Source organism: Schistocerca serialis, chromosome 9 (assembly GCF_023864345.2).
Source record: "Schistocerca serialis cubense isolate TAMUIC-IGC-003099 chromosome 9, iqSchSeri2.2, whole genome shotgun sequence".
NCBI classification, from domain to species: domain Eukaryota; kingdom Metazoa; phylum Arthropoda; class Insecta; order Orthoptera; family Acrididae; genus Schistocerca; species Schistocerca serialis.
In genome coordinates this window covers 359,228,625-359,247,116 of record NC_064646.1, presented here as the reverse complement: position 1 = coordinate 359,247,116, position 18,492 = coordinate 359,228,625, and the positions used below count along the sequence as shown (strand labels likewise).

The 18,492-nt window shown below is 48.6% G+C and overlaps 1 pseudogene; it reads left to right on the top strand.

Moving 5' to 3' along the window:
- The first annotated feature begins 398 nt into the window (after nucleotides 1-398).
- Nucleotides 399-484, top strand: LOC126420161 (U5 spliceosomal RNA; annotated as a pseudogene).
- The last annotated feature ends 18,008 nt before the right edge of the window (nucleotides 485-18,492 follow it).

The window sequence follows — 18,492 nt, the reverse complement described above, 5'->3', positions numbered from 1 at the left end:
TTGCACCGTAAATATTGCGGACATGGAAACTGCTGTTGAAGTGTGTTTTTCACACAAGGGGTTTGCTGTGGCCTTCTCCACCAGACATCACGGCGCCTAGAGTATCAGCAACCAAACTGACGGCCTACAGTCGCGGGTTGCCCGCGTCGCGGGCACACCGAAGCACTACACAACCGACAGGCAATACTGATGAACAGCCACAGCAACAACCACAACAACAGCACCACAGCAAAGACACCAGTGACCAACAGGGGCCACTACCGGCCCACATAAACATAAGGAATAGGTCGCTGCAGATCCCGGAACTATTTTCACACGTCAAACCACGTGATGGAAAATAGTTCCGAGGTACTCATCCGCCGAAGTGCTATAAAGGCCGGCGCTCGGTCGCACATCGGTGACTCTGGTTTCCCTTCATAACGAAAAATCTTTCGCCTTTTACTAAAGATTTCCGTGGAGGGGAACATTAAATGAGTCAATAAGGTGTTGCAGGTGCCAGCCAGCCCGTCAACGTGCAGCAGTCTAGCCAGCATTGGTCCTCGCCAGCAGCCAGCAGCCAGCAGCGGTCCCCGCCGGCAGCCAGCAGCGGTTCCTGCCAGTGTCCAGCAGCGGTTCCTGCCAGCAGCCAGCAGCGGTTTCTGCCAGCAGCCTGCAGCCAGCGTCCAGCAGCAGTCCCAGCCAGCGTCCAGCAGCCAGCAGCGGTTCCTGCCAGCAGCCAGCAGCCTGCAGCCAGCGTCCATCAGCCAGCCGCAGTTCCTGCCAGGGTCCAGCAGCGGTTCCTGCCAGCGCCCAACAGCGGTTCCTGCCAGCAGCCAGCGTCCAGCAGCCGTCCTAGCCAGCAGCCAGCAGCGGTTCCTCCCAGCAGCCAGCGTTCACCTGCAGTATCAGCCAGCGTCCAGCAGCAGCAGCAATAGCGTCCCCACCGGCCTGCCAGCCAGGTCGCCTCCCACGTCAGCAGCAGCAGAGTGGGGCTTCATCCCCAGTCTCCATCATAGTTTCTCCGTCCCTTCTACTCTGTGTTCCTCGTCGCCTTCTTTGTCCTGTTCTGTGCTTTTCCCCTTCTCATAATGTCGACCCCCACCACCGCCACTACTGCCACCACCACTGCCATCATATATACATCCCCCTCCGCCAACGCCATCACTATCACGTGGTGCGCCGCATTACTCCCCCCCTCACTCCATCCCCCCACTCCTCATTCTCCCATCTCACTCACTCTTTGTCGCCCCATCCCCGGCTCCTCCCTCCCACGCCTCCTCTGATCCCTTCCCTCCACTCCCTCCCGCTGCTCCTTCCGTTTCTGCGGCCCCTGCTAGGGTGGTCGCCCGGAGGGCTACGGCCCATGGTCAACTCTCCCCTTCGCCTTCATCATCATCGTCTTCACCGTCGTCATCACCCTCACCATCTCTGGCGCCGACTTCTGCACCGTGACCTGCCACTCCCCGCCACATTCCAGTCACTCCCAACCCCCACACCTCCTCTGCCGAAGTCAAGCGCCCTAGTGGCACCCCTGCCTCCTCTACTCCCAAAAAGGCTCCGCCTCATGCCTCTTCCCCAGCCCATGATGCCATGGATGTCTCCCCACCTGTCCCTGCTCCCTCCTCCTCCTCCTCCTCCTCCCCCTCCTCCTACCGCTACCTCTTCTCCCGTCCTGATCCCTCCCTTCTTGAGGTCTGGAACCTCACCCTCTTCCTTCGCCAGAATTTTCCTGGTGCCCCCATCTCCCTCCACACTCCTCGCCGTGATTCGGTGCTTATCTCATCCCACAGCCCTACCCTCCACACAGACCTCCTTTCCCTCACCCCTGCTCTTTCCCCGCCTCCCTCCCGCCAACCCCAATCCCCATGTCGCCCACCAACCCTCACCGCCGTGATCACTCGGCTTAGTCTGACGATCACGGAGGAGGAGGTGTTGGCGGAGCTTCAGGCACATCCCCATCTGGAGGTGAATGTGGTTCGTCACATTTACAACACTGCCAGCCCCACCCGCTTTATGCACATCTTTTCTGAGCACGCCCCCTCCTGAAGGAGGGTGCCCACCTTTTTAACCAACGTTATAAAGTTGACCCCTCCCGTTCCCCTCCTCAATCCCTCCGCTGCCAGAGGTGCTTGCGGTATAATGCACACATGTCATCTGAGTGCCACGAGGCCCCCACCTGCTCACACTGTAGACAAGCCCACTTCTTATGGCAGTGCACCAATCTCGAGTCCCCCCCCCCTCCTGCAATACCTGTTACCTCCCTTATCCTATTCCCAGAAATGTAAGGCCCGACCCCCTTCTACCACTTCTGAACTCACCGTTCCTGTCCGCACTCTGGATGCCCCCACCCCTCCTGGCAATTCCCTTCGCCCACCCCCTACCACTGAGGACATCATCAGATTCCTCACCATCGTCCTTCAGAATGTTCATCCTTTTCAGCGCCCCCACACCCTCCAACCGATCTCCCTCGCTGCCCATTCTGTTTTCCATCTAAAAATGTACGCCACCTACTCCAACAACCAGGCCCATTTCACCTTCTCCCATCTTGACACCCTCGTTTAAATCCCTGTCATGGCGTGACAGCACCGTATCCTTTTCAACAACAGCCGCTCCCTTCCCACCAACAAGAGCCTCTTCCTGCATACCCTTGCCAACCACTGCGTGGATGCTTCCTCCTCAATGAAACCTTCCTCCAACCCTACCACACCGTCCACACTTCGCCCTACCTCCTTCACCGCTCCGATAATCCCCTCCCGATTGCACATGGCGGAGTTGCCATTGGCCTCCACCGCCAGATCCCCGTTTGGCTCCAACCTCTCCTTCCCGACCCCACCAAACACCTGATCCTCAGTCCCTTCTTCTCCAGCCTTACCGTTACCTGTACCACCATCTATGTACGCCCTAACGCCCCTATTCCCTTAGACTTCCTCTCCCACATTGACCGTACCTTCTCCTCCTATGTGATCGCCGCCAACCTCATCATCCATAGTCGTTCCGCCGCCCAATTACGGCAGTGGCATTGGTTCCTCTCCTCCCTTCAAGGCAACCTCATCCCCATCCCCCAGCACACCCGTCCCGAATCGAACTCCACTCCCGATGTTATCCTCTCCTCTCCCAACATCCTTGGCCGCATTACAGTGGATGTCCTGGAGCCTATTGGTAGCGACCATCTCCCTGACCTCCTCACTGTTTCAGACAGTCCTCACCCCAACCCCGACCCTTGTAATGACCCTCCCCCTAAGTACGTCCATGACTATTCCCGTGCCAACTGGAATGCCCACCGGGATACCCTCTCCACCCACGTCGATAGCCACCCCTTCACCTACCACCATCCTGACGATGTCACCCATGCCACCTCCTTTCTCCAGCAGACCTTGTCTGAGGCCATGGAGGCCCATGTCCCTACTGTCGCCTTCCACCCCCACCATCCTACCTTACCCCCACAGGCCGTCCTCCTCCTCCGGAAATCCCACCGCCTCTACTGTGCCTTCCTCCGCACGTGTGACCCGGACACACTACGACGCCACCGGCAACTCCAGCGACACATTCGTAATTTGCTCGCGGCTAAGAAACGCCGGGACTGGCGACAGACATACACCCGTTTAAATGCTACTCTACCTGTCAACTCGTCCAAGTTCTGGTCAGCCTTCTGTCGCCTTACCAGAACTAAACCCTCCCCCTACTATCCTCTTCTCCATGATGATCACCCCTTCCCTGACACCCTTAGTAAGGCCAATCACTTTGCCTCCTACCTCTCCAATGTATTTTCCATCCTCGATGATCCCCAGTTTGATTACTCCCTCTTCCCGGATGTCTGCGATCGAACTGACACCTCTGTCCCTCCCCTCGCACCTGATTTCCAGTACTTGGACAACATTGCACACACGGAACTCAATGCCCCTATCACTACATAGGATCTCATTGCTACACTCCGCACAAAACGCAACACTGATCGTGTCACCTACCGTCACCTTCGTGAAGCTCCTGTCTCTTTCCTCTCCACACTGGTCAGGCTCTACAATGTAGTCTTGTCCACCGGTTACTACCCTGACCTATGGAAAACCTCCCATATCCTAATGTTCCTTAAACCTGGCAAACCACCGTCCGCTGTACCCTTCTACCATCCCATCAGCCTTACCTCGGTCTTCAGCAAGGTCCTGGAATCTATCCTCACCCGAAGCATCCACCAGCATCTCCGCCAGCACCGCCGCCTTCCCGTTACCCAGTGTGGCTTTCGGCCATCCTTCTCTTCCCTCGACCTTCTCCTTCACCTCACTCATCTCCTTTCCGACCAGCTTAATTCCCGTTGCTCCGCAATCTTCCTCTCCCTGGACCTCGAACGTGCTTATGACCGCGTATGGCATTCTGGTCTCCTCTTCAAGCTGCAAACCTTCACCCTTCCCATTAACTATGTCCATCTGATCGGCTCCTTTCACTCCCGCCATCCTTCCTATGTCACCATCCATAACACAGATTCCTACACCTTTTTCGCCTCCGTCGGTGTGCCCCAAAGCTCCGTCCTCTCCCCTCTTCTGTACCTTTTGTACACAGTGGACATGCCGCCGCCGTCACCCCCCGTCCACCTTCTCCAGTTTGCCGATGACACCGCCTTCCTTGCCCTTGCCCCTCCCCTGCAGCGCTTCCAACGCCTTCTCCAATCAAATCTTGACCGGTTCACCACCGGTGGTTGCTCAAGGTCAATTCCTCCAAAACCCAGGCGATCATTGTAGGCAAAACCACCCCTTCCTTCCGCCTCCTTGATTTCTATCTCACCATCTATGGCCGTCCTATCGCCCTCACTCCCACCCTTAAGTACCTTGGCGTCACCCTCGACCGATGCCTCTCCTGGATTCCCCATCTCTGGACAATCCAAGCCATGGCACACTCCAGACTCTGTCTCCTCAAGGTCTTTTCCGGCCGTACATGCGGTCTCGACCCCTCCACCAGCCTCCAAACCTATAAATCCCTCATCCGCCCTATCCTTTGTTACGCCCATCCGGCCTGGATCTCCGCCCCCCTACATTTTATAAATCCCTCCAAATCCTTGAACTCCATGCTCTCCACCTCGCCTATCGCATCCGTCTCCCCTCCCCCAAGCGGATCCTGTATGATCTCATCCCCTTCCCCCACCTCCTCCTTTTCCTTGAAAGGATACGGATCCTGTACACCTCCCACAAACTCGATCCTCCTCATCTGCTTGTCTCACCCAATCTCTCCCACCCCAGCCCGCTGCCGCGCATGTATTCCCACGTCCCACCCGGTCTCCATCTCTCCACCCTCCTTACCCTCTCCCAGGGTGGCTTCTGACAGCTCCCCCTCCCTGATGATGTCCTCCTCACCTCCATCTACTCCTCCTATCAACTTTGATCATCCCTCCCACTTCCTGTGTCCTTTCCTTTAGGCACCCTCCCTCCCTTCCTTTTCCTTTTCCCCGTCCCCTCCGTCCACCCCTCTTCCCCCGGGCTTCCCCTACCCCTTGCTCCCTTCCCCCTGTCTCCCCTGCCCATGGCATCTGCTCTCCCCTCTCCCATCCCCCTCCTCCTCTCTTGGCAGGTTCCCGGACTCGTACACAGTTAGTGAACATTCACGCGCCAGAGATCAACGCCTCGTGTTCTGTGTGTGCCGTCGTTTTGTGCTTAAGTGGTTCAGTGTTACTCGTTTTGTGCACCTACGTTCACGTGTGACAATTTTCGTTTCTGTCTGTGTCCAAGTGTCTGAACAATTTTATCTTGGCTCTACGCCCGTGAACGGCATCTTGTATTTTAAAAAGTGTTTGTCTCCGTTTATATGTCCACCATCTTTTTTCTTTAATTGTCTTCATTGTATCTTTGTGTTTCTCTGCGGCCAAAGAGCGGCGTAGTATGCTGCTGCAGGCCTGCCTGTATACAGGTTTCAAAATGACAATAAAGAAAAAAAAACCGCACATCGGCAGTTCATCGACCGCCAGCGGACTTGGACAGCTGCCCCCCCCCCCCCCTCCCACTGCAGCCTGGCTTGGATCTTCTCGCTGAGCTCTGGATTAGGCTGTTGGAGAAGTCTCTGGCGGAGACTAGTAGGAAATTATTTCAGTTGTTTTCTAGTTTATTCTTGTATGTGGTTATGATTCAAAGACAGATCACAGTTTTGTGTTGGTGTTATACTTGGAGAATTTGTTTTGGTTAATTGAACAGTCCAATAAATTGTTTTCGGACTTCGATAGTTAGTTTCTTCTTCTTACGCAGACATATCAGGGTTGGTGGTCAGGGATCGTATTGTTAAGGAAACAACAGCTTGTAGTAATACTTAGAAAGCGTATTTTTGTAGAAACATGCACTTTTTTAAATAGAACAGTGCCTATTGACATTAACATACTAAAGGAGTGTATATTAGGATTCTTTTGCAGGAATCTAGTGCGAGTTGTTTACGAGTTGTCGTATTTTGAAAAGTTTCCACATCGATACATGCACAGTACCTGTGGTAGCACACACTAAAAAAGCAATAAAGATGTACATACCAGTTGCGTGGGTTCCGACCAATCACCGTCACAAGTTGTGATCAAAATGATCACTAGCACTGGCAATACGCACTTCCCGTCTAGTATGGAATGACTGCTTCACACGTGCTAGCATTTCAGGGGAGATGTCCGAGCAGGCTGGTGTGATACGTCGTTGCATATCTTCGAGTGCAGTAGGTATGTCCTTGTAGACGACGCCTTTCAGTATTCCTCACAGAAGAAAGCCTATAGGCGTCAAACCCAATGAAGGGGCCGGTCGAGGTACTGATCCTCTGCGTCAAATCCAAGGATTTGGAAACAATTTGTGAAGACAAGCTGTAGTACTTCGTGCACTATTGGTTGGACAGCCATTATGTTGGTTCCACAGGTTCCTCCTAATCTTCAGAGGAACATCATCTAGCATCCGTTGGCCTGTTAGGATGCTGTGATACTTGCACGCATTCAATGTTCTGTGTATGAAAAACGGGCCTATGAGGTGATAGTTCACTATTCCACACCACACGTTTTTACCCCATGGATGCTGACATTCCACCTGACAAAGCCAATAGGGATTGCCAACAGGCCAATAATGCATCTTTCGGCGATTTAACTGGCCATGACTGGTAAATTTGGCTTCATCATTACACAAGATACGTGATTCATCTGAAGTGTGTTGTCATAATGCCCATCTACAAAAGTTAACCCTATTCTCGTAATCATTTCCATGCAGCTCTTGTAGAGAGAGGTACAACAGGTATGGGCCATGTCAATGGAGAATGCATAGGACACTTGTGTAACTCATGCCACTTCCTCGTGGGACTGCGTGGGAGCTAACGAGCGAATCAGCTAACTGCAACAGCGGCAAGAACTTTAATTTCTCCCTTCTCTGCCGTCAGTTGTTTCTTTCTTATACGTCTAGTTGTTGTACTACAACTTTCACGTAACTATTTGAAGCGGTTAATAAATAACTGCAGAGATGGTTGACGTGCAGTGGGATATATTGCCACATGTGCCGTACAAGATGGAACCGTATTCTTCCTGCATTCTCTATACACCATGTGCGTGTCACCATTTCCTGTATTGATAAATCCCATCGTCCACTGACGACCAACTGCTTGGACTGTCATACACTAATTAACTAGTTAGTCGAAATGCACTCAAGGAACACATGAATGCACTGCAAGCAAACAAAACATCATACCCAGCAACCACACAGGCTGAATTGCACAAACAACGGCGTGGAAATTTAGCACAATTCGATATTTAGTGAATGGCTCGCACTAGAGTCCTGCAGCTAACGTCACTGACATACTAATTTACCCTAATTTTAGTTTGTTAATGTCAACACACATTATTCCGTTTTAAAAAGTGTATGTTTGCACAAAAATGCACTTTCTATTATTATTATTATTATTATTATCTGTTTGTTGCCTAACTATACGAGCCCCTGACTACCAATCTATTCTGTGAAAAACGCACATCAATAGCATTTTCCAGTTTCCGCAATATTTGCGTTGCAATTTTTAAGTGATTCATTCTGTGTGTCCACATAGCGTAAAGTACCACACACACACACACACACACACACACACACACACACACCACAATCCTTTTGTCACTTAAAACGATTAAATAATATTTCTCTGATTTACTCATAGATTATATTGTACATTGTTTTATAGCTGTATTTTAAACTTTTCTTTTTATGAATGCTCATTGATTGTTGTGATCTGCTGTGCTTACTGGTGTTAACTAAATGTTTATTGATGTTTAGTGTACTTTTTGCAACATATGTTAATTGAAATATTTTCTGTGTGTACCAGTACTTCCTGACTTTGCACTGTATTTTACCGAAACTGTTTTGCAACAAAAGCTCTACGCAAGGTCAGCAGTCAAACCTCAACTGAAAATTGTTCGAATTTGAGATATTAAATATTTATTGCTCATATTATTACACTCATTCTAAACTGTTACACTGAACAGCTTATTAATTACATTTGCCTTTTTTCCTGGATGAAGTTTCTTTCTTCGGTGAAACTCCACGCGAACTACGCGTGTTTGATCATTCCTTTGGAAGCAAGTGCACGAAATTGATGCAGAGTAAAATAATGTATTTTTATAAGACCTTCTCTCGAAGCGACATCTCTATTAGTCCTCAGCAAGTCGGGACCATTTAGAATTTTTGCTTTATAATTTTAAACTGCCTATATAAATAATAATCACAGGGTTGGCAAATCCGTACTGCTAACGTGGTAGCCTTGAACCTTAACTGCAGCGCTCCGCTTGCATCGTCGGAACATAGCTAACGTTACGGGTGTATGAGACATGCATGAAATTTCATCATGGATTTGCTCGGAAACTAGGGGCCGTCTGATGAAAAGCTGATAACGAGCTGCGCTGGACTGGCCCCTCTACTAACCTACGGAGGACTCATCGAGATCCATAATTAATAGATATGATAGTTCCCTTGTGAGTTCAAGACTTACAAGCTACCCGTTTGCTAGTGGCAGATTTTTTATTACATGCATGCTAATGGAGATGGCACTTAAAATGTCATATACAGAATTACAACAATGGTCGAATTTAATTTTGTTACATACACAAGGTATTGACCTTGAAGAAATTCCTTAACTGACGATCAGGTATCTTGAAATCATACGCCGGCCTTATAACTGCCTCCAGCAGATACTGTCCTTTGCTGCTAGCGTCCAGTTCCCTGTGCACCCTATTTAGGTTAGTTCCGTAGTCCGTCTTGCCAATATGTCCGTGGTCTGCCCCAGTCTTCCACAGGTGAGCCTTCTTTCTGGTCTTACTACCAAGACTACTCTAGGAACTGCGTCATCTGTCATCGTCACAAAATGTCCAGCGTATTGTAGTTGCTTTAATTTCGCTTTTTGTACAATATTGGGCTTGTTCGTCATTGCGTAGATGGCTTTATTTTTCAGTCCCCTTCATCTTCTTTCTTCATTCACTGTCTCAAAAGTCTTTCTCATGATCTTTCTTTTTAACACTATCTGTTTCTCTCTATCCCTCATGGTGACACTCACCGTTTCTGTGTTATAAAAAAACGCCGATGCAGTTACTACGAGGGGGAGTTGGAAAATAAGTTTCCCCTGTCGACTGTGGGAAGAGTTCTATGATATGGGCGAACGACGATACGGCAGATGAAGACACCGATACACCATACGTCATCACCTGTCCGAAAGTTCAAAAGCACTCCGTCTGCAGGTAAAATGCTACTTACCGTTTTCTGGGACGCCAAAGGGATTTTGTTGCTGGACTTTCTGGAGGAGGCAACCATCAACGCCGCGCGGTATTGTGACACTCTGTCGACATTGAAAGAGGTGATTCGGAAAAAGCGGCCTGGCCTTCTGAGAATCGGTGTGCTGCTGTTGGATGAAAATCCGAGACCACACACGGCGACGGAAACGCAAAACCATATTGCAACTCTCGGTTGGAGTGCCTACACCATCCGCCTTGCAGTTTGGATCTCGCAACAAGTAACCTCTGTCTATTTCCTACTTTGAAGAAGACTCTCGGCGGAAGGCTCTTTGGCAGCAGTGCTGATTTCAAAGAAGCCGTTCAACGCTTCTTCCTTATGCAACGCCCAGATTTTTATCTTGGAGGGCATTCTGAAGCTTATAACGCTCAATTTACTTGCAAATTATGTAGAAAAATAAAGATATGTCTTATTTTTAATGTCTCATTCTTTTTTTTCCTTTTACACACAACTCTGAGCACAGTCAACAGGGGAAACTTATTTTCCGATTCCCCCTAGTACATTCCACCCTTTCGTTTCAACTCTCTTTGAGATTACCTTTGATTTTGTTGCACTGGACGAAGTACCATTCGTCGGTACAGTGGTGGGTTCTTAGCTTAACTCCTGGGGAGACCAAGTGGATCAACAACGTAGGAAGATAAAGTAATTATGCAACAAACTGTGTCCCCAGGAATGTCATGAGTATTTGTTACTGTCACAGAACTTTAACGTATCACTTGAGACAGAACAAAATACTAATCTCTACTGACAGAGTACATTTGACGATAAATACTTATGCAGAGTTGCGCATAATACAAATGACGTTTTGCTAGCTCGTTAGAGCGACGATGCTGTCATCTTTGGCGATGACTACAGACTCGGCGGCTGAGCGGCACTCCATTCTGATATAAGTAAGCGAGCTGAGGCGTAAGCATATGGAACTCTTCTGGGCGTGTCTACGCACCGTCTCTCATTCGTCGTTGCTTCTGGCAGCTACAATGTTTAACTGTGGTTTCCTCGCGAGGTACCAACCTTGCTCTGACATATCGCTCTGCGGAAGACACCATGGATTTCACAATGGGTCTAAACTGTTACTTGATCTGGAAGCATTGTAATTTCGATGGTTTACTTCAAGCTGGACATTTTACTTCCGGCTGGAAAATGATCCCAAAAATCCAAAGCTACATTGTGGTTTCACCTTCTACTTAATTCCATCATTTCTTCATTTCTGGGTTTCTCTCAAGCACACCTACCCTGCGGTACCGCTCAGGTGCTCCACTGTTTTTATACTTTCTTCTCTTGCGACTGATATAGCTGCCATTTCATCAGCATATGCTGGCATTTGCAGCGTTCAGGTCTGATATTCACTTTCCTTCTCTTTTCATCCCACGCTCATCTTTTCAAGGACAAGATTAAATAATGTACGAGGGTCACTCCAAAAGAAATTCACACTATTTTTGTAAAAAGATAGTTTTCAGTGTGCATGTGTGGAAGTTCTACAGTGTGTAGATACATCCTTTCCGCTTGTTTTCAAACTTAGTTCAATATTTTCCCGTGAGTGGCGCCGTCACAGCATTTCTTCAAGATGGCTATTACACTTGAAGTTCGTCAGAAGCAACGTGCTGTCATAGAATTCCTGTGCTGTGAAAACAAGACAGTGGGAAGCATCCACAAGAGGTTGAAAAAGGTGTATGGAGATGCTGCTGTCGATAGCAGTACTGTTAATCGGTGGGCAAGCAGGTTACGTGATGAAAGCGGGCACGGCAATATTGAGGATTGTCCTCGCAGCGGCAGGCCTCGTACTACACATACTCCAGACAATGTGCAGAGAGTTAACGAATTGGTGACTGCTGACAGACGCATAACAGTGAACGAATTGTCACGCTACGTTGGCATAGGGGAAGGATGTGTTTGCAGAATACTGAAAGTATTGGCGTTATAAAAGGTTTGTGCCAGGTGGGTCCCCAGGATGTTGACAGTGGCTCACAAAGAAACACGAAAAACGGTACACAGCGAACTTTTGGAACAGTACGAGAATGATGGAGATGAATTTCTTGGAAGAGTTGTGACAGGTGATGAAACATGGCTCCATCATTTTTCACCAGAGACGAAGAGAGAATCAATGCAATGGCGTCATGCAAATTCACCATAGAAAAGAAATTCAAAACCACACCCCTCTGCTGGAAAAGTTATGGCTATGGTGTTTTTCGATTCCGAAGGACTCTTACTTGTGGACACCATGCCAAGTGGAACCACCACAAATTCTGGTACATATGTGACGACACTGAAGAAATTTCAAGCTCGACTGAGTCGTGTTCGGCCACATTGGCAAAAGCAGGATGTTTTGCTGTTACACTACAATGCACGGCCACATGTTAGTCAAAAAACCTTGGAAGCGATCACAAAACTCGGACGGACAACACTGAAACACCTGCCTTACAGTCCTGACCTGACTCCATGTGAATATCATCTCTTTGGGAAGCTGAAAGACTCTCTTCGTGGAACAAGGTTTGAAGATGATGACTCCTTTGTGCACGCTGCCAAACAGTCGCTCCAATAGGTTGGTCCAGAATTTTACCGTGCGGGTATAAAGGAGCTGGTTCCGAGATGGCGTAAGGCAGTTGAGAGGGATGGAAATTATGCAGAGAAATGAAAATATTGTTCCTAAAGGATGTATCTACACACTGTAAAACTTTCAAACATGTAGAATAAAAGATGGATTTTAAAAAAATAGTGTGGATTTCTTTTGGAGTGATCCACGTATGTGACAGTACGTCACCTTGCCGTTATCCTTCCATTTCATATTTTTTGACATTGATGGAAATTAATAACCGGAAATCACCATAGGAAAAATCAACGCACAATCTACGGACTTTTGCATTCTTAACCAGAGATCCATTGATGGTTGGTTGATTTGGAGGAGGGGACAAAACAGCGAGGTCGTCGGTCCTATTTGATTAGGGAAGGATGGGGAAGGAAGTCGGCCCCGCCCTTTCAAAGGAACCATACTGGAATTCGGCTGAAGTGATTTAGGAAAATCACGGAAAATCGAAATCAGGATTGCCGGATACGGGTTTCAACCGTCGTCCTACCGAGTGCGAGTACAGTGTGCTGGCCATTCCACCACTTCGCACGATGATCCATTGATACAACGAACCATATGGTGAGGTGAAGCGCTAATTATAGTAAGGCTTCAGTTTTAATTCACTCCGTAAAATAAGCTCCTTAGAAAATGGATTATTTCACGCTATTCGCCATCATTTTGGTTGTGTAGCAAGTATTTAACGTTTTATTTGCAAGGGGTGGCCAAAGCAGTTTGATATTTTGTTGTCCTCTATTTTCATTTGCATTAAATGTCCTTAATTCGTTTCTGTTTTCATTTCCTATTTCCTGCTTTAGGATGTGTCCAGCTGTTATTCTGTGAAATTTAGTTTCATGTACTCTAATAGCTCTACTCTCACGACCAGTGCCGCCTTTGAGCCATTAAAGTCCAACAAGGGTACTCTGCAGGTTAATACAAAGGGGGCACCGTAACCAGGAATGCACTTCGTAACTGATCAGGTTTGCTGCTGTTAACCGTCTCCACAATTCGTTCAGCAGCTGATGCATGGTGGACATAGCACCAGAAGTAGCCCCACAAAAGGAAATTTAGAGGGGTATGGAGCCCATTAACCTGGTGAACCTCTACCGATCCACTTACTGGGTCATATGCTGTAATAATCTCGAATAATGAGAAAAAAGTGGGGAGAGTCGTCGTTCTGCTGCCACCCAATAGAATTCTAATCATCGTCAGGCTACAATTTCAGTTGCAGGAGAAGATCAGGCATGTCAACAAAAGTGATAACCGTTGTCGTTTCCTTTACAAGAAAGAATGGATCATAAATCTTCGTCTTGGTGACCTCTAGCCGTGCATGCAGTCTCCAGGTGTTCCTCTCCAATTCCTGGACCTCTTAAGGATTGTTCTGAGCCCATTTCGGGCAGTTATGATTGTTCGCAAAACTGCGTTCATGACATTTGGTTTCCATTTTTGCGTGGCCTCCGTTAAGGCAGCAGAAACTTTCAGATGATGCATTAACTGGACCCCATAAGCAGCCTTCTTCAGGTTAGAAGGAAGAGTATGGCACACAGTGGATTGTGGAATGGCGACACTCAGGGCTCAATTAACGAACAGCTCGGGCTCCTTTCGATGGCCTCTTCAGTGCTCCGTACTGCGCAGTCAGATGTTGACGATTCCCGTAAAAATGGCTCTGAGCACTATGGGACTTAACATCTGAGGTCATCAGTCCCCCTGACTTAGAACTACTTAAACCTAACTAACCTAAGGACATCACACACATCCATGCCCGAGGCAGGATTCGAACCTGCGACCGTAGCAGCAGCGCGGTTCCGGACTGAAGCACCTAGAACCACTCGGTCACAGCGGCTGGCCGTTTACCATCATCCACAGGCGAGCGTTGGTCTTTGTTGACGACTCTTTTCTATATTTAGACGCTACAGCTCATGCATATCCTCGAATGTTTTGCAACAAAGATTGCAGGAAATAACCGCTATTCTACAGGGAGCATCTCAGTGACAGTGAAAGAAGAATCGATTTTTTCTTGACACCTTGTATAGCAGACTACTTAATCAATTGGTAAGTATAGGCGGAAAGCGACCCCCAAGCTAGCGCAGAGTCGGTTGGTGGCGCCCACCAGCTGCCGTGAACCAGCGGCTATGAGCTGCTTCTCGCCAGGGGGCTACCCGCAGTGCGCCTATCAAGAATTCATGTTTAATCTGGTTCCGATGCAGAGAGGGCGGTAGGGGGCGCAGAGAGCGAGTGCGGATAGGGATGTGCGGGGGAGTGCGGCTGCTGGGCCTGTGGACGGGGAAGAGGGTAGGTGGGGGTAGGGAAGTGCGGGTTTAGAGGTGGCTGTTGGGCTGAGACGCGGAATCCGGGGCGGCCGGCACGTAAATAAGGGATCGCTTTTCCGCAGGTCACCACGGAACTCCACACAGTGACAATCCAGGCGTGAGCAAAACACTGACCACAAAAATACTCATTATAACTCGCTTCCAACAAGCTGAATAACTTACTGATGCGCTATCTTGGAAGGTTTATTTATTATGGAAAAGTTAGGTACGTTGTGTTTCACGGCTTGTAAATATCTGTAGAACACACAGGTGATATGCTTTCATACGATTTTCTATGTGGGTGTGTTAAATGCGTTTGTATGGTTTGTCGGATATACGTATATCGGGAAGAGTCGAGACGTCTTGCAGAGTGAGGTAGCTAACAAAAGGACCGCGCCTAATCATCCTCACCGATTTAATACAAATTTGTCGTGTATAGAGGACTTACAACACGAATGAATGTGACAGAAATAAGAGCTCCAGATGACCATGAGGTCAGACAAAGTGCCATTTTTAGCTAGGGTTGGGACAGCCACGATCCACTTATGTTAGCGTAGCTTTCAGGCAGCTGATAGAGCAGCGAAAAACGTAGAGAACGAAAACCAGAGTGTCGTGGGGACGAGAACCTTTGCGGAATCTTCTCATTTATTATTTTTACCGAATGGAGAAACCCGGGGCTGCCCAAGTATTTACTTTTAGCTGTGCGTCTACGCCCTTACTATGCAGCCTCCGGCTTTGCGCTTAATGTTTATGACGTCATATATCCTGAACTATGTGTCGTGCAATGACACAATTTTGCACTTAAATTCAGTGGTAATAAAAAAGCAATAAATTGTAACGTCATACCTCATGTTTAATTCTACTGGATGAACAGCGGATAAACGTTGACGGCGAGAAAAATTCTTGTAAAGATTTCAAATTGTGTGTGAAGTTTGTTACAAGTCGCTGAGCACCCTCATCCAGTACTGGATGAATGGATTCCGGAAAGTCTTGCGTCGAGGGCTACGCTTCTATTCCACCCCAACTCTTTGACAGGTGGGTAGACCTGACCCACAAAGCGACTGTTTCTTGGCCATAGGGTATGTGTATCAAGTGTGGCTGAAATCGTTCCAGTATCTTAGAAAGAGATGTGGAACACATAAAGTACATATATCCCTTTTTGTAATACGTATGGACTTCAACGTTGTAACACTGCAAATAAACCGTAATAATGCTCTTCATAATGTATTTATTAACATTTTCGTATAGTGCATGAAAAGGAAAGGAAATGTAAAATTTATTATTTTACAGTTGATGATTTACATGTGTTGGTGTGCCATTCATCTTTAAAACTAGTGAAACAGTAATTGTCTCACCTCTTGCACGTATTATAAAGGCTGATTTCTTTAACAATTACATGTTTGCTTTGCAGCTTCTGTAGAAAGTAAACTTGGTGTACATTCGTAAAAGATTTTCTCTCATTGTACAGTCTGGCATCAAATAACCCGTGTTGCATCACTTCCTCAAATACTGACGAGGATAGCTGGTGACGTACAATGGAATTTATTTTAACAGAGTCTTTCCTGGAAATGATTTATTTTTCTGCCTTTTGGGTCGATTTTACCTGCAGCGTGAATGCACTGTTTCTGTCTAACTGCCAAGGGGTGTTCGAAGGGCAAAATTAAGCTAACGCAGTACGAAATTCCGTACGCTTTAATTAGCCTGACATCGGTGCTGGGCTGACCAGCGTCAGAACGTATGGCCATTTGGAGCTCCCACGTCTATCACTCTCCTTCCTGATCGATCCCGCATAAACCATAAACTAGGCGAAAACGGTGATGACATGTAGGAGCGGTGCCATTAGAGGCCACCCAAAATACATCCAAAACGAAAAAAAATGTGGATGTTCTGCTTCCGCTAAGTTATGGAGAACAGTTACAGAGGACACTCTATTGAATTTTCATATGCATGCTAATGAAATGTAGCGTTTATAAACGAAATGAAATGTGTATGAATTCCTAAGGGACCAAATGGTTGAGGTCATCGGTCCCTGGACTTTCACACTACTTAAGCTAACTTATGCTGGGAACAACACACACACACCCATGCCCGAGGGAGGACTCGATGATCTTGCGGAAGGGGCTGCGCAGTGTGATGGCGCCTCTAACCGCTCGGCCACTCCGCGCGGCTTAGCGTTTATAGCTGCCGCGTTAAGACATACACTCCTGGAAATTGAAATAAGAACACCGTGAATTCATTGTCCCAGGAAGGGGAAACTTTATTGACACATTCCTGGGGTCAGATACATCACATGATCACACTGACAGAACCACAGGCACATAGACACAGGCAACAGAGCATGCACAATGTCGGCACTAGTACAGTGTATATCCACCTTTCGCAGCAATGCAGGCTGCTATTCTCCCATGGAGACGATCGTAGAGATGCTGGATGTAGTCCTGTGGAACGGCTTGCCATGCCATTTCCACCTGGCGCCTCAGTTGGACCAGCGTTCGTGCTGGACGTGCAGACCGCGTGAGACGACGCTTCATCCAGTCCCAAACATGCTCAATGGGGGACAGATCCGGAGATCTTGCTGGCCAGGGTAGTTGACTTACACCTTCTAGAGCACGTTGGGTGGCACGGGATACATGCGGACGTGCATTGTCCTGTTGGAACAGCAAGTTCCCTTGCCGGTCTAGGAATGGTAGAACGATGGGTTCGATGACGGTTTGGATGTACCGTGCACTATTCAGTGTCCCCTCGACGATCACCAGTGGTGTACGGCCAGTGTAGGAGATCGCTCCCCACACCATGATGCCGGGTGTTGGCCCTGTGTGCCTCGGTCGTATGCAGTCCTGATTGTGGCGCTCACCTGCACGGCGCCAAACACGCATACGACCATCATTGGCACCAAGGCAGAAGCGACTCTCATCGCTGAAGACGACACGTCTCCATTCGTCCCTCCATTCACGCCTGTCGCGACACCACTGGAGGCGGGCTGCACGATGTTGGGGCGTGAGCGGAAGACGGCCTAACGGTGTGCAGGACCGTAGCCCAGCTTCATGGAGACGGTTGCGAATGGTCCTCGCCGATACCCCAGGAGCAACAGTGTCCCTAATTTGCTGGGAAGTGGCGGTGCGGTCCCCTACGGCACTGCGTAGGATCCTACGGTCTTGGCGTGCATCCGTGCGTCGCTGCGGTCCGGTCCCAGGTCGACAGGCACGTGCACCTTCCGCCGACCACTGGCGACAACATCGATGTACTGTGGAGACCTCACGCCCCACGTGTTGAGCAATTCGGCGGTACGTCCACCCGGCCTCCCGCATGCCCACTATACGCCCTCGCTCAAAGTCCGTCAACTGCACATACGGTTCACGTCCACGCTGTCGCGGCATGCTACCAGTGTTAAAGACTGCGATGGAGCTCCGTATGCCACGGCAAACTGGCTGACACTGACGGCGGCGGTGCACAAATGCTGCGCAGCTAGCGCCATTCGACGGCCAACACCGCGGTTCCTGGTGTGTCCGCTGTGCCGTGCGTGTGATCATTGCTTGTACAGCCCTCTCGCAGTGTCCGGAGCAAGTATGGTGGGTCTGACACACCGGTGTCAATGTGTTCTTTTTTCCATTTCCAGGAGTGTAGATATTATTTATTTTTGTTGTAATTACATACACATATTTGTAATTCTGGAAAGAGCCTTCTACGTCTACATCAACATAGATACTCCGCAAGCGACCGTACGATGCATGGCGGAGAGTATCCTATACCATTTCCAGTCAGTGAGGGAAAATAAGAGTATCTATATGCTCTATATGAGCCCCAAGTTCTCGTATCTTATCTTCGTGGTCCTTACGCACAATGTGTGTTGGCAGAAGTAGAATCGTTCAGTAGTCAATTTCAAATGTCGGTT